The sequence below is a fragment of the Struthio camelus genome, chromosome 11 (assembly GCF_040807025.1).
Source record: "Struthio camelus isolate bStrCam1 chromosome 11, bStrCam1.hap1, whole genome shotgun sequence".
Classification (NCBI taxonomy): domain Eukaryota; kingdom Metazoa; phylum Chordata; class Aves; order Struthioniformes; family Struthionidae; genus Struthio; species Struthio camelus.
The window spans coordinates 9765774-9788530 of record NC_090952.1 but is presented as its reverse complement, the minus strand read 5'-3'; positions in this window follow the sequence as shown (position 1 = coordinate 9788530).

Below are 22757 nucleotides of genomic sequence, written 5' to 3'. Positions count from 1 at the left end.
AACTTAACTTCCTCTAATTTCTTCCGTTTTAAGAACAAGCAGACTACTGGCAGAAATCTAACTGCGCTGACCAACAGTGTGCCACTTTGCCTGTCACTAGCTGGCACACCAGTCATTTCTAGCTGTGCCCTTGATGCCACAGGGGCACTGATATAGTCCTAATACGTTATCTCTTACTGTCGAACACCTTCGGTCAGAACGTCCCAGGGCTGTTCAGGAGCAATCAAGCAGTTAAACTCTACAGCAAACCCGACAATGGCCAGATTCCCATGCATGGATGACAAACAGGTAATTTTTCCCTTAGCCTGAGAGGAAACTCATCTTCTCATCTCCCTCCATCAACACACAATTGCCACTCTATCAGTCAATAACCCAATGCTCTTTTGACATTCTTCTGAATTCGTAGAGTTAATTAAAGTATGCACACACACCCAAAATCTATTTAGAGTCAGCATGGATTATAGAAGCCTTTCCCTTGCATGGCCAGTTTGAATAACCACACAAATATGAAAATCCAGACAAAGAAAGCTGCTCCAATCCTTGTGTATTTATTTGGCTTGAGATCTGCCATCAGAGAGAAGAGTGTCATTACTTTGAACACCAGGCCTTAAGTGATAGATTTCCAAGTGCATCATTTTTAAAGCATTAAAGGCTATCAGGCTTATATGGTTGCTAAGATACCATGAATCATGAAGGAAAATATAAGATAATGCTAGACAGACACTGTGATGTTTAGCAGAGTATGTTCTCTGCATCTTTCTTAATAGCATCATGATTACGATCATTTTCAAGAGTTCCCATCTATTTTCCAACTAGGTGCAAAAATGCAGCAGGATTAAGCTGGCAAACATTGTTTGTAATTCACATTTTGCCAAGAGTAATTGAATTTGTGGAAGTCAAGATTTGTAATTGCTACAGCAGAATTTATTAGTAAGTAAGAAGGTGTGTGTGTGCAGGTTTCTTTCCTGGCTATTAAATAGGATCTTCAGTCTTGGGATGAAATCATCCTTCATTGATTTCAAGTATATTCTGAGATAACACAGACTGTGCTTTCAAAGAGTTTTTAAATTAAATTTGTAGCTGAGGTAATTGCTGTTGCAAAATTATGCAACTAAAGTAAAGCTTTATGCTGCAGTTTTCTTGATATTATAATTTAACTGCCTCTTTTCTAAATCATAAAAGTGTGAGATGCCAGATTAGGGCAAAGCATTAGGTTATTACTGAATTATTTCATGTTTTATCTCTGGAAATAAACTGTGAGAAGAAAAGGGATGAATCCATAGTGCCAGGCGCAGTGCTGCACAGCATCCCCCCACAAAGTCCTAAAACAGCATGATGCCTCTCTCAGGGTTCACCATCCCACCACTCTAAAACGATGGCATCCAAGCTAGGCAGAGTTCGAGCTGGCCACTCTCTAACCTGCTTCCCTGCAAGAAAGACTACTTATAAGGATGCAGTTCCTGCAGAGACAGACAGCAATAGTTCACGCGTACTGTTATTAGGGAACTTAACAGGCACTTATCTACAGCTCAGGAAACCAGCAAAGCTGTGTACTGTATCTCCCACAACTCAGAGCATTTTGGGGCACACGATGACTCCGAAGGAACCCCTGGAGTCGGCCTCACCAGGTTACAAGGTATTGAAGAGAAGTTTACTGTGGTCTCCATAAGCAGGCAGGAAGAAACAGCTCTCCAAAAGAAATTCTTCTCAACTGAGTCTTTTGAAAACTTTTGCAACCTGGTCATTAAAATGTCATTTTGGATTGCATAGACTCTTTTCTTTGTACAAGTAGTAAGATATGAAAACATAAATAACCTCACTTACAAAAGGGAAAGGAAACTGACTTTACTGCAAAGCACTTTGGCTAGTATGATACCCATGAACTGAAAGTCATAGCTCTTGTGTGGGCATGATAATCCTGACTGTGTTTTGGAAGAGGTCTTTGGAAAACAATAGTAGAAGTTACACTACTACGCTATACTACTGTAACGCTATCCCGTTATATGTTGTACTTGTGGTAGAAAAATGCCGTACAACCAAAGCAAGCGAAAGGGTGGGCAGATGGGTTTCCCTCACTCGAGCTTTCAAATAAAGGATCTTCTCCTTCTGCTACAGAGAGGCACTTCAATGCGATTTACTGACCGCTGCTCCCCCAAGCAAGGGGAGCTAAGGTGAGGGACGAGGCTGGAGACGCACAAGACCAAGGAGCCCAGGGGCTGAGAGTAGCATTACGCTACAACAATTAACCTGGATCTGCTACAAGATTTAAACCGGATGTCCTACAAAACAAGGCTAGCAGACACCTTCCCAGAACTGCCCGTTTTGTGTTAGTACATATTTGTTTTATGAGTTTACAGCTCTTAACGGAAAGCAAGGTTTTCCTGTCCTTGACAAGGACTGCAATCACTTTTCTTTCAAGAAAACTGGACATTTAAACGTTATTTCACAAATCAAAACAACATTAGAAGAGCCTGAGAGAGACCCACTCTCAGTGAGGAAAAGGAGCAGTAATGTTTCTAATTTCCCTGGCACCTGCAGAGGTGAATACACATCCGCATCTGAGCGCTGGAACTTTTTAAAAGAAAATGAGCCCTCAAAATTATCTGTCAGCTAAAACGCACCCAAGGGCTTGCATTGCAACGATTCCTTTTTAAAGGATGTTTGTTTTAAGATTATTGTTGCAACCAGCCAAAGAAAAACGTCAAGCCATCGTAAAAGATATGAGTAGATACCCAGTTGTTAGAGTTGGTTTAGGAACAATCATAGGAGTGATGGAGTGTGTGACCCAGGAGAGGCTCCTTCCAACCCTAATGATTCTCAGAATTGATTTTCTTTTGCAACTCACTTTCAGTTAGTGCTTTAGAAAAAAATAAAAAGGGTTCGATCAATGCTAGCTTCAATGACACAGCCATTCCAGTTCCTGCAGCATTTTCTCACTGTGGCAATCTCTCTATTTTATTTGTACAAAGCCCATTCTCTTATTTCTCTGTTCCTGGATGTGCATAAAAATAAGGGGTTGGACTCCTAGTTTGCTCACTCTGGGGCTGAATGCAACATTAATACAAATTAGTTAGCAGACAAAACTCCGAGTTAAACTCTCAGAGAGCGAGTATATCGTTATTCTGCCCACAGTTTGGAAGACCTGAGCTCCGCATTCATTATCCACACCTGCTAAACAGAGGCCAGAAGCTAGAACAGAAGTGCATATGTAAGAAGTGTGCCTCTCTGCAGAAAGAGAGGCATTCTGTAAATTTAATATCCTATGATATCACCACATTTTTGTGCAAACTGATATTCCCACTACTGAAATCTGGCAGTCTTTTAAGGGCAGATTTCCAGCATTTCCTTGCTTTCAGTCAGCAGTCTAAAAGGAGGATAGCCTTCAACCCCTGCTTCCTTCCATTTTCAGTCCACTGAAACATGGGACAGGACAGGGAAAAGAAACGTAAAGGGACTCAAAAACTATGGCCCCTACGTCTTTCTAACAAACTGTTATTTCTACCTTGTTTTTCCTATAGCTTATGCCTTTCCTTTTAGTGGAAAAGTGTATCCCATGATACATCTGACAAGGGAGTCAGAAACCATTAGGCTGCATCTGTGCTATAATGTTGTTTCATGCTGTAAATCAAACCCATGGCTTGAGCCTGCTCTTGCTGAAATGTTCATTATTTGTTGAGGGTCACTACACTCTGAAATACCATCTATCATGTGTTGTCCAAATCCCTGATGCAGAAAGACTCAACGGCCTGACGGCTACTCCACAAGACTTTGCGTTCACATTGCATTGCGTCTCTACCACGTGTAGAGGTACACTCTCCAGCAGTCTGCCCCGTACAACCAACTTACCACCCCAGTGCCTGCAACATAAGAGTTTTACTCTAAAAGCTCTCTGAACTTGCTGCTTCACTCTCCTTCTGAAACCACCTATTTGCTACATCTGTGGCAGCTGCCTAAATATGGACGTGTCTATGCACTACAATACTATGGGTGGAGAACAGTAAAGAGAAACTGCCTCTTGTAGCTCAGGAAGAAGAAAGTGGACTCTGGAGACAGTTCCATCTCCTGAGTCAAGAAGGTTTGGGTCGAGATTTAGAAGAGACTAGCACTAATTCATCAGGATTGGCATCTGGGAGGACCATAGTGAATACAGAGTAGTTTATCGATGTCCTAAGATTTCCTTCTCAAGGTGGCTGCCCATAAATCAATTCTAGTGCAGGAAGCCCAAACATTTCCCAAGGGGCCAAGCTACTTGATGGTATAAAGCAATCTATTTAAAAATAATAATTAAAAAAAAAAAATCTAAAAGCCAACGGTTTTGGCATGCCACATGGTCACCTTCTCCAAGTTGCCTCTCCGGACCACCAAGATTAAACACCGAACAACATCCTTTTCTCCTCATTCCCTCTCAGAGAATGAAACACAAGAGGGAAAAGGAACAGAAAGGTATAACATCAACGCACTCAGCAAGGCTAAAGGCCCAGCGTTAACATGAAGAGCTTGCAAGACTTGGGCCCTTCTATCATGCTGCCTATTTCTCACAAGGCATGGGGGCTCCAGGGAATTCGGGATGCCAGGAAACTCTGGGAGTTGCAGGGGGCAGAGGGACATGAGCTGCATCAGGCATCTTCACAGCCTGTAGCGAGGCATTTGTGGAGCAAAGCGCCTTTGACCTGTGGATCTGTCCTCGTCTAGAAAGCAGGAGCAAAGGAGCACATTTAAGGCGTGGACAATCAGGATCCAACGTCGAAGCAGGAACCATCACGAAATGGCAGCACAGATATACCTACTCTGACATATCCATCCCTGAGAATGCTGTCCCCACAACTTCATTTGCCATAGGCACTTTTTACCTTGTTGCAGACAAGACTTGAATTTGAAAATCCCAGGATCTGGAGGCAGACCTCTCCCTAGCAAGCCCTGTGGAAACCTCCCTCAGGCGGAGTCAATAGCAGTCAGCCTCCTCTGGTATTCGTCTTATTTTTGCATTTCTCTCTTTAACAATTCTCCATATCAACGAGAATGGAAAAACAATCTATACATACCAAAACTGGCATATCTGTACAACAGCAAAGCTGGCTATGCTTTTTTAACCGGTATATGTAGCTGTTTACATTAAATCTTAGCACCAGCTTTTGCTTTGACCTCTCATACGCTACAACATCTCTTCAGCAGCTCCACAGAGAAAACCCTAGCTAGGACCTAACCTTTGGCAGGGACATTGTAGGATGCAGTGCTGACACCCTTCCTCTTTTGCTCTGACAACCAACGAGCGTGACAGCACATGACCTCCGACTCCTTCGTATTACTGCTCTTTTGTGTTGCCCCCTTTAAGTGCCAATGCTGAGAAACAGCACAAGAATGTTTTCCCATACTTGCCTATTCTAACTCACCTCTCTCCGTAGGGTTGCTCATGGATTTCTACAGCCAGAGTATGTTATTTTATATTTGTCTGATGGGATTTCATTCACTTTGTGCCAATATAATCCCATCAGTTTACAGTGCAGAACTAAGACTTTTGGTATTTTGCTTTTGGCATACCATCTTTCCACTGTGCCTTCCAAGTTTGTCCTCAGCAAATGTTTTAGCCAGTCCAAAGTCACTTGCTTATTATAGAACATTTACATAATCCACGGCTTTAAGCACTGTCTTAAATCTAAGAAAAGTCCCTGGCTTGTATGATTTTTTTTCCCACTGTGCTGCATTTCTTATCTCACCCATCACCTGCACCTTTTCGGTTTTCTTTTGCTGCTTGTCTCTGTTAATCCTTAGGAATTCTCTCTCGCATGCTTTTCCTCTCCCACTCGCCCGTAGCCCCAGTTACTTCTTGTTTTTTCATCAACTCATCATGTAGAAACGCATGTAATGCAACTGAAGGAGGTGGCCTGCTCTTTTCCTGATTTGTTGTATCCCAAGTTTATTGCTCCTATTGCGTTTTCTCTTTTCCAGATAGTCATTTTCTAGATGAAACATGCATGGAAGCAGCACACATCCAAAAAATATTACCACTTCATGTAACACCGTGCTTGGCATGGGCTCATAACGGTGTTGTGGTCTTGCATAAGAATTGAGGATTAACACCATCTGGTTCCAGAGATTGCTGGGTCTGAGTCTCCTTAGTTTACATAAACCCTCTGCCTTACTGACTTTGAAGTCACATATGATAATGTGTAAATAGCAGATGACAGCCACTATGTTGTTAGTATTTTTTTTTAAATAAATCCACTGAGAAATTCATTTAATACTTCAAGAGTTCCACTATCCCATTTGATCCTGCTTTTCATTTTACTGTTATAGTCTAACCTTCTCCTTGACTGATCCCTTGCTCTCTATTCCTCTGAACAAACTGTATTGATTTCAATACTGAATCTCAAGCATTTTAGCTAACAATACCCATAATGTCCCTTCAAATATCTATCAGTTACCTGTTCCAGCAGATTTTCTGCTTGTTCTTCAGCTAATGTTATATACAGTTTCATTTTCCCTTGAAGAGATGCAAGATGTTTAGCACAGGTTTCTGAGCTAAATCTGAAGCTGCTGTAGGCAGGCATATCACTCCTGAGCAGTTGGTAGCATGTAAGTACTTGAGAAACCTTCCACAGGAAGAAGTCCTCTCCTTAGCTACAGATCAGATGCAGACTGAATCCAAAGTAGTTTTGCTACCACAGATAAGTTGTGATTTAAACTGCTTAAATATTTTGTGAATAATAGCAAATTTGCCCAGAGTTAAACCATTTTAACTTTTTCAAGATGAAACTTTCTGACACTTCCTTTAGAAAAGGTATTTCTCCCTTGAAAAATTAACCTACACTAGCTATAGAATGAAAAGGAGAAAGAAAAGGGTTGTATCACATTAAAAAGAAAAACATTCAGTTTTTGATCAATTGTAGTCCTATCAACATGAGAAATGGAAAAATGTTCTGGGAGTAAGCAGGAAAAGTATTTCTTCTACTTTGCTGCCAATGAGAATCTCGTCCAAGAACATTACAAGATTTTTTAGAAGAACTGAGTACATCTCAATTTCCTGAAAAGTAGTCTTTATTGTGGGCAAAAAAAAAAAAAAACTCACTAAGATGCAAAGTAGAACTGCTCAAAAATTAGAATTTCAATTTGCCTGAAATATTGACATTGCAGAATTTAACTTGTAGCCAGGCTAAACTGATCTTTTTCCTCATAACAAGAAACATCTAATAGAAATTCTGTTTCTTCAGAAAATACTGCTTCCAAAATTCTCCAGATACCAGAAGTTGCTGACTGAAGTTTGTGTTTTGTCAGTCTCGTGGTTCCCACAAACTGCTTTTCAAGGGCACAGGACAGAGAAACATGAAGAGAGCCACAGCCTTTCCAGTCTAACTGCTGTGGCTGTCACACCACCAGGTTTCAGAAGTTATGAAACTATCTTGGCTCCAAGACAGTTCATGGCTTCTAGATTTCCAAAGTGTGTTCATTTTGAAAAACAAACCTTTTCAGTCATCAAGTATAAAACATCTACAGTCTGCAGCCCAGAACCCCCAAGGAGCTCACAGCAGACTCCAGAAAACCACAAATCTCTTGTGACTTCTGTTCTCTATTTTCCTTCCAAGTCCTCCTACCTGTACCCCATGGGTTCTCTTCTCCATTCCCCTGTCCAAATAAACCTTTCTTCCTTCAAATACCTGGCTAAAGAAAATCACAATAACAGGACACTATCCAGAGGTTATAAAGAAAATAAAAAGTTACTTTCATGTGTCAAACTTTGTATTTTCACAGTGCTGTAAAAACTTCAGGTCATGTCCTCAGGAAGTAAAGGCAGCAAAGCATCATGGAAATCAGCACAGCTACTCCACTGTACAGAGTCCACTAAATAATTAATCAACACAGAGCTCCTACAAGAGAGAGAGGCAGTTGCTTGTGCCTTGCCTAAATCTTTTCAGTATGCTTCTCTAATAAATGATGATCCCTGGGGCATGGAAATATGAACAGAGCGTGGATCAGAGCTCAGAAATTCACCCTTCTAGTTGTGTGGTCAAAGCCCAACCTCCACAGCACTAACTCTCAAGCCAGCAAAATTTGCCCTTGTAAGATTTTTCACTCTTCTCGACACAAGAATTGATTCATGTACCATTTGCATCTCTCACTCAAAATCAATGTTACAAGATGGAGAAGCTATACTCTAACATTTCATATGCACTTGCTCACAAATTATAGAGGGGGTGGAGTTCTATAATTTGCCCCTTTCACATTCAGTACTTGACTGGTTGGCCATTTTACAAAACTGCATTCCCATTTTCCCAGTTTACAAGGTCACTAACCCATAAAAAATACTTTTCAAATGACCAGCTACTGAATACACACAACTAGTCACTCCATCACGTTCATAAAATATTTTATCCACAAACGTTTTCATGTTCCGTTTCACTTGCTCTCTTTTCCCGCAGTATTTAGATATCAGAAGAATCCTAAGTAGGTCTTCCTTTTTGCGGTAGGAGATAAGAAGTAGCACAACCCAGTCACTTTCAGTCCACAGCCGGAACAGCACACACGCTGTCAGGTCAGTTGTGCTCGTTACTCAGATGCAATTTCACTTCACTAGCAAAAACTTACCAGAAGAGTCAACAAAACTAAATACTTCTCACTCATTTCTCAGCATCGTAACACACAACTATGTGAACTGATGTGTGTGCTTTAGGGTTTTTTTTTTTTTTAATATACATCTTAAAGATACAAAGAGACTGCACAAAGCTAGGTTTTAAATAACCATCTCTACTAACACTACGCAAAGAAGTGACACCTACTTGTCGCACGCGTTGGGGCTCCTCGCAGCTGGACAGCCTGGGAAGCTCACGCTCCCTACATGGCAGTTACCCATCAGTGCATGCTGCGCCTGGCAGCCAAGACCTACGGCTGGCTTCAACGGCCGTTGACTTTTCTTTATGGCATTTTTCCCATGGACTTCAGAGGCATTGCACTGGAGACGCACCACTAACAACAGTATCGCTAGGCTTGAGCAGTGACCGGTTCTCACCCCAGCGCAGCGGCAGGCTCTGCTCCTGCCAAGAGGAGTGCCCGCACCCAAACTGGCACCCGTTTCCCCTGCAAAAGGGAGAGCAGCGACATTTCCTCATTTTCTCCATGTTTCTGAGCAGAAACGTTGCTGTACCACAGGTGCTGTGGGTCCTGTAGCTCAAATCAGGTGGAAGAGCTCCACTTTTCAACAAGCCTTTTTGAGTGAGAATTGCATCAGATATTTTGTGCATGCAAAAATGAAATTCTGTTCTGATCCCAAGTCTTTATAAATCAAATATTCCTGAGATACACTTGACAGTTAGAAATGAAAATACAATTTGGAGCAGAGGAAGAAGCACTAAGAACACTAATTTTGAAAAACATTTTGATTTCAAGGTTTATGTGCCATCAGAGGCTAAGGAGCAACATGAACTTTCGTAACTTGGAGAGAAAATATATCCTCTACTCTCCCATTAAACTGAAAAAGGAAATAAAGCCTATAGATCTATCTTAGAACTGATAAATTAATTAATCGTCTAACAGCACAATACTGCTTTTACCATTTATGCCAAGTGCAATTAACGTCAAATAGGGATGATCCAGTAAAATGGCTTAAATAATAGGACACCATTTTCCTTAATGAGACATCCCTTAACACCCTTCCCCCCACACACATACGCAAACAGCAAATTAAAAAGCCCTAATAATAGTCTTTCTGTTGGCTTTTACACATTATCATTACTCATTGATTGCCATCATGCATGTTTAATTAAGAGGACAATGATCTGACCAAAGCATTTTTAGCATCCATAATTGTGCAGGCTTTTAACAATGGGCTCTAGCTGTCCATGTCACCTACTCTGAAAAATTACCAAATACCTAAGAGCCACCTTTCAAAAACACTATTGTTCCCCGTGACAGAAACTCTCAGCACCCATTCAATTTACTTCACATCGAGCACCTCACACACTGATTTACCGAGGTCCTCCAAAATACCTGCTTGAGGTAACAGCGAGGCCTCTGGTTTTCATTCCCACTATTTCTTTCGACTTGCAGCTTCATTGCATCAAACTCAGGTTAAAATAGCTGATACTGGACTCCAGAGGTAAGGTCTTTTTTGGCTGGTTTGTTTAAAAAGACTCTCTTAATTGGTTCAGTCAGTTATGAATTACAGGCTCAACATAAAACCCCGAGAGCTGAAGTGGACAGACTTCCTGGCCTTAGGATTAGGTCTCCTACCAGCAAGCGAATAAAAACCAAGCCTTGTCTCACCACCTTCAACTTGTAATTTCTATCTTTCTGCATATCGCAGTCGTCTTACCTAGAAACTCAGCAGGTTTTACCACCTTTGCTAAGGAGCAGTAAAACTGGTTTCACTTGGATGTTCTCCTTTTTTCCCTTCAGATAGTTCAGGAGCACTCTGGAAGGAAATTAAATGACAGACCAAAACAAATGGTCCATACGCTTGTCACCAGTCACATTCCTGCTCTATTAGCGCTGCAAAACTTGTGAGGTCTTAGGCTTACTTTTACTGCCCGCCTCTGCTGAGGTGTGAAGTAGAAACTTTATAACCTGCACCCGATGAAACCCCGTATTTCTGGGCATGTTCTAAGCACGGCAGAGAAGAATCAATTTGCTTGCACAGAGAACTCAGGAAAGAAAAAGACAAAGCCCCAAGTAGTTTAAGGCAGAGACATGTAGCACCCCTGCAAACACCTTGGTAAGCAGAGCCACAGCGGCAAGTACTTTATTACTGGCCTGCACGTCAAAACTACTTGATACAAGCAGCATAATAAAATTGCCGTCTCATCTTTGCCCACCTCCCTGTAAAATTGAAACTCTGGGCGCTCCCAAAGCGGAAACAATAGAAATAATAGCAGTGGAGAAAGGTAGAGGCACATAGAGGGTCTTCAACACAGGATGGCGTGGAACAGGAGGTGGAATGAGATGTCAGAGTCCAGAAAACAGAGAACTGTATGATATGGTAGGCATGGGGAGAGGAGAGGGGGGAAAAGGCTGTACTCCTCTGCTCATACAGCAGAAGACAGAAAAAGAAGTATCAAAAAGCCCCTGAAGTTAGAAGGGAGGATAAGGTTGCAAGGGCCAGGTGTGGTGCACGCAGCCAGTTCAGCCAACCGAACTAAAAAGGGGGCGAGCTGCGACTTTAAACCTTCTTAGACTTAAGCACTTTAGGGCAAGGACTCGGTCGTCATCTTTAGATGCTGCTCTGCAAAGAGACAGATGCCTTTGTGCCCTCATACAATATAAAAAACAGGGGCAGTACGTAGGGTGAACGAGGTGGTCACACACACAGCAACAAAAAACTCTACTCTGAATATGTTTTTTCCTTCCCAGTGCCTAGTGTTCATTGTCCAGGACATTTAAGGCCTGATTTTTGCACCAACCTCTTTAGAACAGATGACAGGCTCGAAGTTAAACACGCGTTCAGATGCTTTGGTACAGCAGGGACAGTTAAGCACAGCACAGCAGAGGATTAAATCTCAACTGTAGTCACTGCTGGGGTATTGAACAAGAGCCTTAGCATTGCTTTATTGCTAATTTTTGCACCTATCTCTGATGAGTTACAGGGCTCTGACAGATGGAAAGCACACCTGCGAAGCTAGTCACACAGCTATTTCCACAAACTACAACGGACGCTTAGAAGCAGGATCTGCCAGGGTATACATAAGGGATTATAGTGTCCCTCGTGCTGCAGGGCTTCGCGCTCCCAGGACAAACACGGTACCATGGTACCGTAATAAACTCAGATGAACAGTCTAAAATGTTTTGTGAGCATGCTACTAAAGAGATTCATCACTTGCCAGCAGCTAACTGCATTTATTATTGATTATCCAAGAATCAATTTGGTAAAGTATACTACCCATTTTTTTGGTGCACATTTGCATGATTTGGGCTGGGTTACTAACACAACACTTATCCACCCACACTCACATTTCCATCTGTAAAATTATAGATACAGAACAAGAAACCAGCAACCGCATCTGCAAGAGGGGACCATAAAGTTCAACCAGTCTTTATGACACAGCTCAGCAATAGCACTCACACTGTTCCTTCAGCAACAAAACCCTAACCCATATTCCCTGCATTTCCCATTTATGCTCACCCACTATGCAATTAACGTCCCGTTAAGCTGCTCACCTGCAGAGCCTTTTATTCTCAGGCCTCTGCAGCACAGCTTTAATCCCTCCGCCACACATACCTTATTGCAGGACTCACCCCGTTGTAGTTCTTGATGCTTTTTCCAAGTTCAAACAAATTGCCTTTCCAGCATACGTTTTTCGGTACCTTTTAAATAAGCTATTCTTTAGCTTTTACCTTTAGCTTCTTTACCTTTTGGGCCTGCCAGTGCACTGTAGCCAGACTTTTAAAACAACCATTTATAGAGAGCAGATAGAGCTACTCACCGCGTTTATCCTCTGTTTTAACGGACTCGTTTTGGCACTAGCCTCTTCTGCTAGACTGGAAACAGTGCGACAGTTGCACTGTTAGTAGCAGTAGTTGCAACACCGCAACTGCCTGCACGGCTGCTTTCTCCAGAACAGAGGGTTTTAGGACAAAAACTCAAGCTCAAATCTCAAAGACTTCAAGGCATTTAATACCCCTTCTTTAAATCTGTTTCCTAAACGTAGGTTCAGGATTGTAGCCACAACTAGCAAACAGGATCTTGTAGGAATTTGCCTGCTTGTTATAGTCAAATTTTAAATGGCAGAAATATCACAAATAAACTACTTCAGTCCACTACTTCAGCTTCTAAGATTTGAATATAATTAAATCCAAACGTCAAAGTCTCATCTTCAGTTTGGATTTGAGTTTCATTTTTTCCCTTTTCTGGGCATCTGTATCGTTCTATAGTGTTAAACATACATACCCACGGCCACGGCGGGGGGGAGAACAAGAAAGAGACAGAAAAGCATACTTTCAATTTATCCAGTTCTGTTTACTTCTGTAAGGGTATCGAATGTGGGTATCGAATGTGTGGCTAACAGCACAGAAGTAACTGGCACAGTATCAATTTTCCTTTAATATTATTTCCATAACCTTCTGTACACTGCGGGGGGCTTTTTACAAGATTTTTTTTTTTTTTTTTACTTCTCATATTCAAATTACTCCCTGTGCTTACACCTGAGTACACAGAATGCATAATTCTAGTGACATATTTCAAACTCAGCTTTTTGAAGCTTCCCTGTCCTAATGCTGCTAGCAATTTTTGTCTACAGAAGATTGGAAGAATCTCCAGAGCATATTACCGTCAACAGCTGCCAGAGACACCGCGCAGTATTAGTCAAGGCGTCTTTAATAATGCAGGAAAGGTCAGCAGCCTGCAGAATATCAAGCTGGATATTGAAGAAGTAAAAATCTTTTTCTCTGGGCAGCCTTCCTAGCTATTCCTTGCTTCTGTTCTGATTCATTTTATGCTGGCAATAGTTTTCTACTTTCAGGATAATCCAGGAAAAAAAAAATCTTTCTTGTCACATGAGAGCATGCATGTGTGTATACACATCACTGCTGAGATGTCAGCGCATAAGAAACAGTGTCGGGATCAGGCATGTAACACCCTCTCTACCTGAGATGTGGTTGATTTCTAATCAATCAATCAGGAATTGCATCGTGGCTCCAGCTGAGGAAGGCAGAAGCAAAGCCTGGCAGAAGCCCAACATGCCCCCCACTCCTGGCCATTTAACACCGGCAGCTAAATTCTACTTTTTATTCTTTTTATGCCACCACAGTTAATGTTCCTTTACAACTAACAGGTCTTTCCTGGAACAGCTCAGGATGTGATCACATAACAGGGCCATGACCTTTTGGCTACATAATGCTTTTGTAGTCAATAGCACAGAAATTAATGTGTTTATCATATCGGAGCATTTTAAAAATTTCATGTGTGCAATCACTAATTACCTCAAATGCCCGTGATACTTTATCTGGCAGCGCTGGCCCAGTGCCTTCCAAATTCTGCGCAGGAATAAGCTGAATTAGGCAGTCTGAAAAAATTAAACCCAACTAGTTTCTTCTGTTCTCCCAGGTCATTAATCTTCGAGGGATAAATTATCCCTCCCAGCTCAGTGGTGCTGCACTGGTGGGCTGGAAAGCCAGTGAAGCCCTCCTGATTATAACCTATGACTTTTCATTGGTTTGTTGTAAGAATCAGCCATTCGAGCTCACCTTGAACCGCTGCCCAACTTCCAACCACCCTCGGCTGGCATCGGCGATGGCCACGGTCCTCTCCCCTGTTCGGAGACGAGACCTTTGGGCACTGCGCCCTCTAAACTTGTCCAGTCAACAGTCTGAACTCCAAAGGATTTTCCTTTATCACTTCTGTCTCTCCCGTTTCCTTAAAACTCTGCAGCTGCAATGCCAGGGTTGAGTTTTCATCAGTAAGTGGCACCGACAGAACTGTGCGGTACAATTTTAACACTGAAACTACTTGCCGTGGTGGGGAGCGTCACATGCAGCAAAACAAGGGTAGGTCTGGTTTTAACCAGAACAGCTCTATCATCATAAAGGAACGTCCAGGTTTTCAGCTGCATTTATGTGCACTCTTAAAAAATATGCGGTCCTGACACTCTAATAACAGTTACAATGCTTAGAAACAACTTAGGATCCTTGCAAGATGCTAGAGATAAAACATTATTATTATAAGCAAAGGTTTCCAGCTAAATTCTGTGTTTTTGTGACGATGAAAATGGGAGTTCCCATCACAAATGTAACAGCAGGGCAGCAAGATGAGTTGCAGTTTGGTAAAAACAAAAAGATTAAAATCTAATTAGAAATACAGTACTAAAAAAAATCCATTTAATTTTTCCCAAACAAAAATTATGCTTTTTAGTACGGTATGCTCTATGTGCAAATCACCTTCAGGTCACATCTGCTTTTGTCTGAACGCTTAAGGAGAAAAATACACACGCCTTTTCCTTTAACCTATAGTAGTAGAGTCAAAGGCACTGATGAGGTCACAGCGGTACACGATAAACATTCAATAAGGAAAGTGTTGCCATATGCTGCTTCTCCCCTGCTCTACTTAGCTCTCTGGAAAACGATCAACAATAGTTGCAGCTAAACGGCATCATATTTTTCTGTTATCAAACGGGGTTAAAAAGTCATGTAAATAAATATACATGAACTAAACAGAAACAGCTGGAAAGTTCCCGGAAGGGACCTCTAACGACCTCTGGATTGGATAGACCATGCTAGATCAAGGCATCGTTATTAAGATTAAAGGCTTACACCAAACCTGCTGTGAAATTCAAACTCTTGAATTTAAAATGTTGATGACACAAATGGAAAGTACTAAACGGTGGTATTTATTAATTCTTAAAGAGAAAGGTGACAGAGAGAGGCTACATTTTCTGCATGCCCAGCGTGCTCGGTGGTATTTGCAGAGGCAAACGGCTTTGTAGGTACCTTCTCTGAAAAACCAAGCTTTTCAAGCAAACTCTTTCTTTTATTGATTTTCTGAAAAAAAATTATCAGCATCATTAGTGCCTCTGGGTTTTTTGTTTGTTGCTTTGTGTTTTTGTTTGTTTTTAAATGCTTTAAACTAGGTTCTTTTTAAAGAAACACACTACCTGGGCGTTTCTGAGCTAACTCTTAAGAGCAGGCTCTTTTTACTGTGGTGGTTTGACCTATGCCATTCCAATCGCGTTTAATGGGATTCTGCTGCTGTGCCTAACAAATAACTAAGCCCAGAGCTGTCCCAGGCAGGGGACAGCTGTGTTACTGGGCAGCCTCACCATCCTCATGGGACACCTGTCCCCTGAACTGCATTTCTAAAGGGAGTTCGAGAGATGTTCTACAAGTACGCTGCAAAACGCAGCCTCTCCCAGCGGGATATGTTAACGGTGCGTTTGCATTGCAGCTTGGTTCACTGCACAGACTGCTGCCCTCCACAATTCACTCGGCGCTTTGACTCCAAGATCTGTCACCAGCCAAAGGTCCAAACGTTTAACATCTCAAAAATCTCCGATGTGTGCTCTCTGCAGGTCCTTTCTTTTGACACTCAGTCTCTTGCCTCCAAAGAAGACAGCGCGACAGTAATTAGGTACAGTTGTTGAGAGATTCATACAGCAAGATTCTCCTCCAAATACAGGTGGTGTAGAAGTTATATATTTTTAGGATAATATTTAGACTTCTGTGATGGCTTTACCATCGGTATTCATTGGCACTCATACTCCCTGGGCAAGTACCTATGCTAACTATTATGTGTTTTAGGTCAGAGTGACACTGAACCTCTATGAATGCAGGGAGACCTTCACAATTGCTGAAAAATATGCACATCCTCTAACCTGGAAGGAAAGAGACCCGGTCATGTGGGGTTGTATTTTAGAATGAAAATTATATCCTGGCCATTGCCACTCCTTTGAGCCAACCCAGAGCCACATCGCATGGTCCTGCATCCAGCACTTGGATTGAGCCGTTCAGGCACTTGCCCACTGGAGGACTGAAGGATTTGTCTTTACGTATTGAAACAAAATATTTTGCACTGCAGAAATCACTGTTGAAACACGATGAACGATTTTGTCCCTGAGACGATGAGAGATTGTGACAAGCTCTCTTCTGTTGTCCCTCTAAATGAGATGGACGCTTTTTTTGTGCTTTGGCCAGTTCTCGCATTCTGAGGCTTACTGACATTATTTTGGAAGCCAATCAAAACTGACTTATGTTTCTAAGTTTGAGCCAAAGAGGTTACATTTTCACGTGGCATATGGCATCATATTTCCGTTGGCTTCAGTGCTGCCCTATCAACAGGTCCCTCTGAATGGCCTGACACCTGTGTGCCAAAACCTGGGAGCTTTGGGAAAATCTGTCATAGGTCTGAACTGGCTTCAGCTGAAGAATCAATCTATAAACTGATCGATTTATAAATCAGATTGTGGGGTTTCAAGCTTCTGGCAAAGGCAGAAGCTTTGTAAAAGACAGAGGAGATGAAGAACTTTAGTCAACTGTGACAAACAAGATTCTCTTTAGTTCTGTTGTTTTAGACAACACATCTAATCCTCCTGTTGCACTGTACTAACTCCAGGGCCTTCCTGTCTTGCTTTAAGCTCACCACCTTTGTGAGTGTGGCAGATGCTTAGGAAATGTCAAAGTCGTCTATTCACCAGCTGGGTTTCCCCGCCAAGATCTCAGTTCTGTCTATCTGGTATACACTCTTAGAAGTTAAGCCGTTATTAAGGGACAGTAAAGCACATCTATGAGTTGATTTGTGAGCATTATTGTTTCAGGGAGTAAGCAAACGTATTTCCTTACTCTTGATATACAGCCTCATTACGTTCTCATAAAAGATCCACATTATTAAAAACCCTGTTCTCTTTTAGGGAATAGCGGTATGGAAATCTCAGGTGACGCTACTGTGCACGTTCAATGCCACCTGCAATGCAAACGCTCTTTTTAAAAAGAACGCTTAGCAATGGAGCAGGTGACCTGTTTTGTAGGACAAGGGCCTCTCTTACCAACAGCAGAAACAAACCTCATCTGTTTCCTATGGGTGGAATGGAGCCTCGGTTACACCAGGAGTTTCCCCTTTCTTTCTGGCACGACTTATAATGCTTATTTCGGGGGGGGGAAGAATGAAACACAGTAAGGGGTTCTGTGATGAGTCTCAGGGTTGGTGACTTCTTTTACAATATCAAACTGTAGCAGGTAGAAAGAAAAAGATAAGAAACCAAATGTATAAGAATATTCATTCCCAGTTGTTTGGATTGGGTTCTTCACCCTGACTCCTTCCTGTGAACATCAATCTGCTGTTATCCTATTGCCAGATAAATAGGCAAGATAGTTAAAAGCGACCTGCCGAGCAAACTTTGTAACTCCTGAACGCACCAGCTGAGCATATAGAGATTTTCCTTGATGACTGCAATTTTCTCTGGGACTGGTGGCTCTCTGTGGCACACAAATGCCAATACACTCTATGGAAAGAAGAGGGATTTTCATCTTGCATGATAACAAGCCCTTTGTATTTTGGAAGTATCTAGTAAAGTATCTCTATAGGAGGCCCATTGTGTTTGTCTACATTAAAGGAGCCAGATATATAGATTAAGTCAAACAAAATAGACAGCATTTCTGCCTTAGCCAAAAGCTCTCTCTTTGCTGAGCTATAGGGGAAGCTCTGGCGTTAACAAAAAAAAAAAAAAAGTCACATTAAGAAATGAGAATTTAGAAAAAAGAGACTTCATATCACAAGTCAGTGCTCAAATGGAAATAAGGCAGAGGGTCTAGAAGTAGTTTTGCTGTTAAACAACATAAACCGTCTCATCAAAACAAAATTAGCATTCAGGCTTTGGAAGTCTCCGGAAGCCATTTAAGAGATGTGACATTGCTGGAGATATTGAGCTACAAATCACTGCAGAGATGGGGGGGCAACACACACAGAGGTGCAGGCCCCCCCAGAGAAGTCTCTGTTATCTTAACACCACCCTAGATTATGAAGCAGATGACAGCCAGCGACTTACTCCCTAACCTGCAGAAAAACATCCCACTTTATTCAACCAGCTTGGACAGACACAAACCTATTAAGTAAAAGCAACATCTAAAGCTCACCTCCTCTTAGTTGAAAAGAAATCTCTGGTGAAACCAAGCACTGGGTGCAAAGCAGCAACCTTATAGCCACTTAAAATCAGTAGCACACCATGCAAAATACCAAGTAAACATCGGGGTGTTTGTCACCCTTCATTTGGCAGCAGTTTTACTGACAGCTTATAGTAGTTTCATAAAACTTCAATTGTGCGAAAATCGGAAATTATGCGAAAGATATGAGAAAGAACTCCACAGAGCTGAGATCTTGGCGAGGAAACCCACAGTAACAAAAAGTCCTCCTACCTCGGCGTGCAGGGGATGCAGGAGGCCAGGCCAAAAGAAAAAGGAAAATATTTCTCTAGGTAAAGAGTTGAGATGGTCTACATAAGAACTGTGAAGCACAAAGACTTGGCACAGCAAAATCAGAGAATGTTTCTGCTTTCCAAATGAGAAGTTATTACAGTCTGCAATCAGAAAGAAGATGAAAGCTGCACCAATGAAGTGCCAAACTCACACTTGAGAAACTGGGGAACTAAGTGCCTATTAAAAAGCCAGAAATCAGACAGAGAAACATGCAAGGGACAAGGTTAAATATCATCAAAGAGAAGGATTGAAAGAAGGTCAATAACTGCTCGGACAGGAAGGGAAGATGAATAGAAAATTGCTCTGGACCACCTCAAACCTCTGCTTGGCAGAAAGGTATTGATGGCATTTGAAGTGACCAAGAAAAACATGAAAGATGTGCCCTCCTTTACAAAGTAAACAAAAAGAGAGACAGAGAGAGAGAGAGAGGAAAGAAAGAAAAGAAAGAAAAGCCAAAGTCAAGGAAACCCCCTTGCAAGTATCTGGGGCTTGCTTAGGCCAAGAGACAGACTTCAGATTGGACACCGTAACACAGTACCATTTTACAACTTCATTTCAGAAAACTGCTTTACATGTTTATATAATCCAAGCCAGTGTATTTATAATGACTGGATAAGGAAGAGACCCTTCTATGCTTTTAACCACTGTTTACTTCTGAGAGAGACCAAACTGATTTGAAACCCTTTGAAAAGTGCCCAGTAGGTTATCCTGTTTGGCCAGACAAGACGTAGAACAGCGAGTGCCCTGAGCGCTGCAGCAATCTCAACCAAAGCAGAGACTGCATTTTAAAAGAACGCTTATGAAAAGCAGGAGGAAGAGCAGTCCTCAGGTAAGGTACAAAATAAGCCTGGAGGATCTGGGAGCAGCCCTGGTTCTGACGCAAGACACTGGTGGAAACGCAGGTAAGTCACCTTATCTCTCTGGGCTTCGCTTTCTCATCTATGTAGTGAAAGTAACAACGTAATCGCGGCTCTGGGTTTTCCCTTAGCTGCAAACAACCTGCGACTAGATAGTCTCAGACCACAGGTGCGTGGCCCTGGCCGCAGCAAGGCCCTCGTCCTGGGCATCGCTGCAGCACGAATCAGCTTGGTGTTTCCCGCTCATTTCTCCAGCGTGAGCAAATGCCTTTCCTACCTGCAATGGTAATGTGGTTTTTGGTCACAGTCATATTATAGTCTTTCCAGAAATAACAAATTTGTGAACAGAAACGTTCAGGAGGAAAGGCAGAGCTGCCTCCTCTCCTAGGGAGCTGGCGGAGAGCAGGGGACGGTCCATAAACCTGCCATGTCCATTCTCTCCGGCCTCTCCACTTCCCATTTCCCCAACATCACAGTCAGATCTGCCGACTGTGAAACGCCTCCAGCGCACGCCAGCAGCACCCAGCACGGAGGCGCCTACACCACGACAGCCGTCACGAAGGCTCGGCCACCCCTGCATCCCCCGGCCAGAGCCACACGACTGATAAAATCGCGACGCGATGCCCAGCGGCAGAGCAAACCCAGCAAAAACAAGTGCGAAATGGGGTTTCGACGGAGGTTTTGGGAAGACGACAAGTGCTGGCAAAGCAGCCCGAGCGAGTGATGGACGAGCCCGAGGCAGCGGAGGGATGGATGGTCAAACCGGGGACGCGGCGGCAGACGTGCGATTGATGACAGCGGCTTCAGCCACAGCCCAGGCCTAACGCGCTGCCTTAAAGCCTCATTAACTTTACCATAAAAGCAACGTGCTACACAGGCTTATTAGGCGGAATTGCAGGTGTTTAAGAGCGTGATGAAGTGTTTTCCTGCCGCACGCGCCCTTCTTGCACAGCCACGTGCTGCGCAGACCTTGCACACACCAGCGTGCCTGGACGCATTTCCAACCCTGAAAGCAGCTGGGGTGCTCTGGTAAACGTCCTGCCTGGGCAAAAATAAAATAAAGTCCATTTACACAGGTGAAAATGCCAAGAAGGGCCTGTGTTGGAAATGGGGCCCTCTGGAAAGCACAGGAAAAGCGGCAGAGGAAGCGGTACGACACCTCCTGCTCATCCAGCCTAACACCCAGACCGCACTGCGGACAGCCCGCGGCTCACAGGCACACCGCTGCCGCCCCCCACCAGCAGCCGGACGCCTGTGCGTTTACAGCCGCCCGGCAGACAGGCGCGAAGGGGAAACGCCATGGCGCCTCACGCTCAGGTTGCGCTGGTGTGCGGCAGTCTAGAGAGGCTGCCTCGCGACACGGTTAGAAATTCTTCCTTTCGCATTCATTCAGCGTGATTTTAGCTAAAAATAAACAAGTGGTTGATTAATCCAGAGAAAACAAAAATGAGCTGAGTCAGCAAAGGAGACGAGTAAGCTTCCCACTGCAAAGACGCGCACCGCAGAGCGCAGCTCGTGGAGACACGGAGCCCTGCCTGCTTTGTCAGTAATTTCTTCAGCTATTTTTGATAATATCCTAGAATCTCTTAAAGGACATCCAACTGAAAGGTCACCTGAAAGTGTTTGTAAAGATTAGGGAAGATCAGAACGTGTTTACCATGCACCACCGGCCGCATACGCTATTCACTGTCATGGAGGGAGAAAACAGCAGATTAATCCTCGCGGAGGAAATTAGGATGATATTGTGCTGGGTCACGTTCCTGGATTATAAGATTTCCACCAGTCAATCCTGAGTTATTGCTCTGCAAATACTCAACGACCTAATTTGATAGATGCTCTGGAAACAAAACAAAAAAAAAAATCGGAAATTACTTTTCTTGTGTTTCAGAATAAACGTTCCAGAAAAAAAAAAAAAAAGCTTTTAGCTTGACACCGATGAATTCCTGCTCCTTTATTAACAGATGCTGTATTTCAACGTGGGTCACCATCGCTCCGTTACTATTAACCCTCCTAACACACAGAGTTTTTGCATAGTTAGCATGAATTATTCCTATAGGGAGGGCACCCAGGCTTGGTCAGGCAGAGGGTTGCTCACACGCTAGTCTCTATCTTCAAGGTGGAAAAAGAGGTGGGTTAAGCTGCCCAAGTACAGAACGATCTTCCCCTTAGCGGCCTTCCCCTAAGCTTTGTATGATTCCATAAAAAGGCACGCCTTGGCCACGCGCTTTTCTGCGAGGTCCACCCGGGGCGGACTGTTTTTCCTGAACTACTCTGCACAACTTCTTGGGAGGACGGACCGTCTGAGCAAGCGACATAGCTGTAATCGTTACCCAGCTCAAAGAGAAAAGCAGATATGGAGATTAGAGCTGGAATTTGATTTTCTGCTTTTGAGGTGACCTCGGCACCTAGCGCAGGGTTTTTCTGAGTCACCCAGGCAGGTGAGGGCATCTGAGTTTGCATTCTGTCCACGGGAACGTAACCCCAGCAGGCAGTTTGAAATTCCCTCACATTGCTTTGAAAAAATGAAACTTCAGTCACATCAACTGCAAAGAAGCATTCCCCAAAGCACCTGTCTGGAACATGGGAAACAGGCAAATTATCATGTCAGATACTGCAGATTAATGGAAATCCTCCTCTGCTTTGGCAGAGGAGTAGGGATCTGGCATGCTTAGCACGGTGCTTGAAAACAGCTAGCAGACATTAACTCTTGGCCATGCACATACAAAGGGTGGGCAGGGGGGCAGCACCAGGGGCTTCTCTTCCTGGAAAGGAATCAGAAGAGATCTCTCTGGTGCTACTTCATCTTCCTTGCCCGCTCCGTCACAGGAGGTAATTCACTCCTTTTTGGTGTATCAGAGGTATGGTCAACAGCGTTTTGTCAGAGCCTGAATTTCCAGGGTACCCAGTGAGAAGCTCATGCCAGGAAAACAACTCACATGCTGCAAAACCACAGCACCTGAGATGGGCTGAGCAGAACTTGCTAAACGCAACGCCTTCCTGCCTAGGCCACTCTGAAATGCT